The sequence below is a fragment of the Pinus tabuliformis genome, chromosome 2_1 (genome assembly GCF_031772625.1).
Source record: "Pinus tabuliformis cultivar Carrire ecotype Pingquan chromosome 2_1, CPIR1, whole genome shotgun sequence".
NCBI lineage: Eukaryota > Viridiplantae > Streptophyta > Pinopsida > Pinales > Pinaceae > Pinus > Pinus tabuliformis.
In genome coordinates this window covers 74,046,774-74,054,795 of record NC_142299.1, presented here as the reverse complement: position 1 = coordinate 74,054,795, position 8,022 = coordinate 74,046,774, and the positions used below count along the sequence as shown (strand labels likewise).

The 8,022-nt window shown below is 38.9% G+C and overlaps 1 pseudogene; it reads right to left on the bottom strand.

Annotated features, from left to right (window-relative positions):
* Positions 1–335: 335 nt before the first annotated feature.
* Positions 336–7,732, bottom strand: LOC149198845 (protein DETOXIFICATION 54 pseudogene; annotated as a pseudogene).
* Between the last annotated feature and the right edge of the window lie 290 nt (positions 7,733–8,022).

Sequence of the window (8,022 nt, the reverse complement as noted above, 5' to 3'; positions counted from 1 at the left end):
CATTAATAATATTTTAGAAATTGAGATTAATCAAATTGATTAGAATTAATTAATATGATTAATCCGAAAGACTATTTTCTAAATAATGAATCACAAAAGCCTTAGATTTAAGGCTAATAATATTTTAAAAATAAAAAATATTACATAAATTTATTGTAAGAATGATATAAACCCATCAAAATAAAAAATGATATAAACCCATCAAAATCTTCAAACTCGAACTATTAACTATTTTTAGAAATTATAATCTAACAGAAACCGAAACAGATACATGTTACAATTTAAAGCAGAACCACGGCATTCATACATAACTCTGAGTCTCAGAGGCTTCCTCTTCACTTATACTCTGAATTATGGAAGCCTTCTTCTTCTTCTTCATTTCCGTCGCTGAAAGAGGAGGGCATTTCCAATTCTTTGATTTCGCGGCCTTCTCCACACAGCCTCTGCGCCCTAAGGGTCTCAACTTCCCAATCAGTCCTGAGAACAACAAACAGGATAGAAAATGCACACGCAATCTGAGCAACAAGCAGGCCATACCATAACCCTTCGAAGCCAATCTTGAACCAGAAGGCCAGGGCAACCGCAACAGGAGTCCCTAGAAAATGGAATGAGCCCAGGATAATTTTAGCCCCTATTGCAGCCCTAGCACTGCCTCTAACCACACCGGAAGCAGTAGTCTGAGGACAGTTGCCCAGTTCACACAGACCAATTATAGGCATAGCTGCAGCAGTCAAGGCCAGAACGCTCTTCTCATCCGTGAAAACCTTACCCCATTCATCTTTGAGCAACGTGGTCCATGTTACCCCAATAAAAGCTATGAAAATGGAGCAGCCAAGGGCTACAATGGTGGCGAGGCGGGCCCTTTCAGGCCTACAGGCTCCGAGCTCGTTGCCCACACGAGTGGATACAGAGGAACTGAGTGCCATTGGAAGAGTGTACATGAGGCTGGTGGTTTAATAAGTATTGCAGTAGTGGCCACCGCTTCTTGTGGGTTGGGGAGGTATCCTGCTAACAGTGTCATAATTCATACCACCACCATTCTAGACAAATGCCAACGCAGCTTGGCAGAGCCAGTTTGAGCAGAGTCCACCATTCCCGCAGTGCAACAACTGACCAGCCCTTCCAGGTCCTCTTGTATACTCCAGAGAAGTAGAGATACCCAACCAACAGAAACACCATGTTGAGATTAGTGAGTACTGCAGCTATTGCAACTCCTGGAACTCCCCAATGGAGAACAAAGACTAGAAGTATGCTTAGAGGCACATGGGCAACCACAGCAATGACTGAACACCACATCATAGGAGTTGTAATCCCCTGCGATCGAAGATAAACTCTCAAGGGCTGTAATATGCTATTTGTAACAAGATCCGGGAGCGAAAATAAGCAATATGTAGCGGCAACTGCTGCGATTCTGGCATCTTGGCCCATCCATGACATGATGTTCTCGAGATTCACCCATAAGAAACTGATTGGAATGCAGGCTGTTAACAATATCAGTATTGTTCTCTGCAATGAGAGACCGATGAGTTCCCAGTTCTTGGAACCGAAGGCTTGGCTACAAACAGGATCCATCCCTGATGAAAGACGGAACAAAATGGAGTAACCTGTAATGTTTGTGAAGCCAATGGAAAGCCCTCCTCCTGCTAATTCTCGGGCCCCCAGTCTTCCCAGGCATAAGATGGATACCATGGCTCTTACATACGCCACACAATTCATTGCTGCTGTGGGGATTACAATGCTGCCCAGCTCTTTCAGTTCTTTGGCGACCTGCACACATCATTAAATGAATCAATCTGATGGGGATCGATCGACTCTAATATGTGCGTGTTTAAACGATCAATCGGTATTTGTGCTCAAAAAGTGCAGTCATACATTATATATAAACCAGTGAGTATATATTCATCTAAACCTCCGTTTCATTTTCACCTCCAGGGACTTTAGAGGCTCATATTAAAGCCAAACTTCACAACTCTCTTGAAGATGGATTATGTCTGACAGATCTCCACCATGTTTTAAGCATTCATTTTATATATATATATAGATATGGGGAATCTCATTACAAGTTATGCTGTGCAGCATCTGGAGTATGGTGATAAACTTGCAGAAATCTACCCTGGCTCTCCATCTATTTAGTGATTCATGAAAGAGAGAGTCAAGGAATGCCTTCCCCTCCAAACATAGGACTTTATGGACAGAGTGAAATACCCTGGATTTCGCCTCAAAAATAACTACTCAAATCAAGATTGGTTGTGGCTCTATCAAAAGGGAGAAAGGAGGATTTCTTTCAGAGAAAGGGTGACCTCCTCAAAAATAAAGGAGTTGTTTTTAGTGCGATTTTTTGGAAGCTTTTAGGGTGGGTTTTTCCAGGGTGCAATCGAAGTGTCCTAGGGTTTTCCAGGGTGCTGAATCTATATATACAGTCAAATTTTTCCACCAGATTCCGGCACCGGAAAGTCCAAAAAGTCAGACTAAAAACAACTCCAAAAATAAAGGCTATACCAATATTTTCGGATGACTAAATAAGGATGCCTAAGAAGAGCATGGGAGGAGGCTAATAGAATGGAAAACAATGATAGATGCCTACCCAATCATTGAAGCAACCTAGCTTGGCTCCATGTGAATGGAGAACAGGTAAGGACAGGAAGTGGCCATGGATGAGTGGGGAGGATGCCCCTAGACTATCTCTTGACTTTTTAAATCACATTCACTTTCATAAACTGAGTAGTGCTTTGAGTGGAAAGAAGAAAATTCACTCAAATCTGAAGGTGAAAGGGCAGCAGAATCGAACATGTTCTGGGCTCTCTTAAATCTACTTCCATAAGATTGAGGGATAAACTGGTACGGGCAGCCAACAAATCGGGAGGCACCTACAATGTCAAGCTAGGGTAAGTTGCTGAAAAACCTCCCCATGCTGTAGATGACAGAAATGGCATTTCAAGTGGAAGAACGAAGCCCCCTCTTAAATCAAGCATTTCTCTGTGGTTAGTCCTAAATGACAAATTCCTCACATCGGACCATTTACAGAGGAGGTTGTAGGAGGGGCATAACAGATGTTCTCTTTTCCTGGAATCAACTGAACGTGTGAATTACCTCTTCACTTCATCAAAGTAAAGGCAGCTGGGAAGGATCCTCTGTATAAAAGGCCCTGCAAAGTGCAAAGTTGGCTATGGTACTGTGCAGTAAACTCAGGTAATCACCCATTCGCTTATAATATGGACTGTTTTGATCACCAGAATGCAGCAGCTTTTTAAGTGTAATACGATATCTTCTTAGGCACTTTCTTCAAAGTCAGAGCGGCACATTCGAGTTTTGAGAAATCCGTGGAAGAAAAGGAATGGCCCTCGAGACATGGGCACATCTCGGCCTCGTGGATATTTTGATAGGGCAGGAAATGTAAATTCGAATGTATGTGAAGCAAGAGGGATCCTTAACAACGAATAACCAAGATAAGCACACACAGAGATCCTAAGCTGGTCAAAGATTGGAGGGAGGGTTCAATCTTTTCATGATAGTTTACAGCTGGTAGAGTTAACAAGTGGTTTTAGGGCGATCACATTTGCTGAGAATTCAATCATGGAGCTGATCAGGTGTCCAAGCAAGCTTGTTCACTGCCAATCGGAGTTAGCAGGGATGCAGAAAACGAGCTGTCAAGGCTTTTCTAGCATACGAAAGTCTCTGGTGAAACACATCTAGGTTTTGTATAAATCATGATTTGGAATACTGTTTTTGAGGGTCCCAGTTACCTAAATTTATCTTGATTGCATGTTTGAGGAGGAATATTTAAGAATCTTGTGGATGGTGGGTCAATTGTTTCACCTGGCTTCTGTTAGTAAAATTTCAAAATATTTCTTAACTCTGTAATTGAAATGAGGATAACTATAAAAATGACTATACCCTCTACCTATCTCTGATAATGGCCCACAATCACTGATCTTGTTAAAAGGCTACGAGCTTAATCTTGGTGAAAAAATACAATCACTGATCTTGTTAAAAGGTTACGAGCTTTTTCTGGGTGAAAAAATACAATACAAGTACAGATAACAAAGAAATGTCTAATTCTGACAGCAGACCTGAAGTCTCTTCGTGGTTGCAGATATGGTTGTTCCTTAGCGTGCCAAATTCCTCCATGCTCGTCGCTGATTGTTGCAACAGCCGCTATTTTCTTCTCGACTCGAACCACCGATGAGTCACAGTCAATGAACGTATGAAAAGGACGGTAGAGATGGGAAGAAAGAGATGGGCATTGAATGAAAATGCTCGCTATTGGTATTGGTATTGGTATGGCTATGCTCTGGTGAGATAGGTAGTATCACGTAGTAAATGAACAGAAACAGAGTGCTATGTATCCAATTGATGAGATCCGGTCGTAGTCATATACTAACAGAAACAGCATATTAGCATAATAGCATATTATAATAATAGCATAATACCATATTATAATAATATAGCATATTAGAGCATAATAAGAGAATGCTATGTAGTTGAGACTGCATTTATTTGACATTTGACTGCAGAATCCAGTTAACTAATACCTTTAACTCAATTGCACCGGATCACCGACAATCCGCAGGTTCCCTCTTCTCTTCATCTGTGTCTTCCAATTTCCGATTTGGTGAAAAATTTAATTAAATTCTTTTTATCATTATATGAAATATAATTAACTTTAATGAAAACCAACTAATTACCATATTTTACTTGACATTTATATTTTTATATTTTTGATTATTTAATTTTGCATACTAATATTTTATATATAAATTAATTACTAAAAAGTAATATGTTAGATTTCTTTTATACAATAATTTTATAAACAAATCAAACACTTTTAAAAGATCCAAACAAGAAACAATCCAATCTACACTAAATATTAAGTTTTGTTGATGTGCCATGCTCATTCCCAACTTATCCAATCTACACTAAATATTAAGTTTTGTTGATGCGTCATAGCTCATTCTCAACTTTGATTTTTGACAAAGACAAATCTCTTTAAAGACAACCACCCAATTAGGGTAGTTTAGTCAATACATTTCAATATTTTATTAAAAAAAATAATAATAATATTAATTAAATATTACAATTAAATATTATATCACAATTGATTAGTCAATCTCAATCTTCTCAAGAGATTCAAATCTTAAAAATTAATATTAGTTATTATTTCACTCTCATTATCTAACCTTCACCATACTGTGAATCCCAATTCACCCTCTAGGCTAGCCACTCACCATGATTTTCATCCATATATTTTATTTTTTCTAAATTTACACGAAATACAAATGTCTTATCAAGAGTGAACTAATTATCATGTTTTATATATATGAATTTTGAGATTATTATTTTTACATAAATATTTTCATTTATAAATTAAGCATCTTATATTAAATAATAATAATAAATCTAAATATTTTATAAATATCACAAATATCACTAATTTTATTTAGATATTTAAATTAATTTATATTAATAATTATGATTTATATTACTATTTTTTAAAAGTAAATACAAACATATTTCAAATAATATAAAAAGTTTTATAGCATATGATGACCATGTGATGGAAATGGCTTGAAGATGGCCATAAACATAACAACCCTAAGGATGACCATGAAATAAAGTAGAGAACACATATAGAAAACGAAAAAATAGAACCATTGGAATTAGGCAATTTGGTCTTGGGACTGATCCCCTGTGCGTCTTTTATTTCCTTTCTTCTTTACTACTTTGGTCCAACCTTCTGGAGGTGTGGCTACAAAAGCTACCTTAAGATTGTTCTGACAATCTAAGGAAGCCTCTTGTTAGAGTCCGAGGAGGTTGATTCATGGCCACACTTCATGGCACTCGTCGGAGCATTATTACTGAGTTCTTCTCTTCTCGCTGATAAAACTTGGATCTTCTGTCCTCTTTCACAAGGCTTGTGAAGATCTAAATTCTAGGCCTCGTCCGATGGGAGCATGTCGTCATCAAATTCATCATCTTCCTGATCCGAGGAAGAGGAATCCTGTTCTTCTCGAGGAGGCAAGATGCATGGCTTCCATGCTTTAGATATGGGCTTCTGTTTCACTAGTTTTTGAGAACAAGGGTTCTAAAGATGACCTTTTTGATGGCACAGTCGGCATCGAAAAGCAGTGTTCTCATAGTCTAGCTGCTGTGTCTAGTGAAAATCACATATCTTTAAGTTAATTTTGTCCGGAAAGCCTTTGTTGATGTCAATTTCTACACAAATCATGCCACAGGTGAAGACTCCACACTGGCCTCGCGAGGGATCTTGTTTTAGAAAATGACCCAAGGTGTTTCCAATTCCCAGAAACACTTAAGAATGCCATAGATGGGTCTGCAAATCCAGGAGCCTAACCCAAATAGGTAGCTTTGTGATCAAAACTATGGAGGGTCAAATTATAGGAACTAAGGGGTCGGGCAGATCCCAACATTTCCCCAAAACCAGGGCCCCTTGGAAAGAGCATTTGTATAATCCACATCCTCCTAAAAAATGACGATGAAGAAACCCTTGGAACAGAAGAGGACCCTACATGCCTTGGTTCAAGTTGAGTGGATCCATTGGTAAAGGTCTGATGTACGCAGCCATAGCCCATTGAAAAGATAGATGAGGCCATTACCTGCCAACAACTCATAGATTCCATCCAGAGCTGGGTGAGTGATTTCCACTGAAGGAACATCCTGAACCTTGTCTACTATAAAAGGACCCAAAGAAACTCTTGCCCGAGACACCTTGCTTTAGGGCAGGGGACATTCTTGAGGCAGCTTTGCACTTTGGGGAACTTGGTTTTAGACCGCGTCTTTGTAAGAGAAGGCTTGGGAAGAGGAAGGCTTTCCCAAATCTCCCCCACGCAGTCAAAGAGCTAAGAAAACTGTGACATCTCTGCATATATTATAAACAGAGAGAGGAAAGAGATCTTTCATTTTCTGGCCTTCAAAAAGAAGGTGGTGTAATCCAGAGGGCAGCCCTATTTTGAGTTCTAGCGATAACTTGAGGTCTTTTACCAGATCCATAGATATAACCCATAAAAACATTGAATGCCAATAAATCAATTTGATTGAGATTTGAAAAGGGCTCAGAGCTGTGACAGGCTCAACCGTCTCAAGCGGCTTCCCCAACATCGATCTGCTTCAGACCCCTTGTGAAACCCTAAGGGCCATGAGCTCACTCTTTGATGGGTTTAGGACCTCTTTGCATACTTTCACTAGCAGTCTCTTTCTGCATACTTACGCTTCAACAAATTATCGCCGGGTCCAAAAAGGGCTCACGAGGAGCCATGTGCATTGGCGCTGAGTGCACGTTGACTTTGTATCCTAGGGGACTCATTGGATTCCTCTAACCCTCCATGGGACCTGCTCCTTTAGGACCCAAATTTTTGTAAGGATACCCTTCCCTAGTAAATCCATCAAGCCCTCGGCCACCCATCAGAACATAATCCCTTTCTGAATGAATTTCCATCGAGGACAAAGGACCCTTCCCCGCTACCTTCCCATACTGATAATCGTGGGGAGCCCTAGGTATCAAACCTTCATCGCCTAGATGTTCTTTGGAATTATCATGCCATAAGCTGCCAAACTGAAGTAGCGATGTCACTGGACCTGCACCATAAAACCTCTCAAGCTCAGTGTTTCTTGCATCTAAAATGCTTGAGGGGAATGGATGTTGATGATTGGATGGGGGCAAGACGTCCATCATAGTGCTCGATCGCTTCTCAAGTATTTCAAACCCTATCTCCATTTTCAAAACCTTGTCCAAAAAACATTTCCCTAAAATCAAGTTTGGCATTTTCTTGTGAACTAATTTGTAAAATTATTTTGTAATGAATAAAATATAGTAATTGAAACGAGGATGAATAAATATTTATTGAAATAATTTTTATTTTTTTTTATATATAAAAAATAATATTACTTTGTTGAAAAATTTAGAATATAATTAATCATTTTTATTTAATTAATATATTATAATTAATTTATATTATAACTTTGAACATGTGTGAATGAAATAATTTGTTTTAGGTAGATAATTAC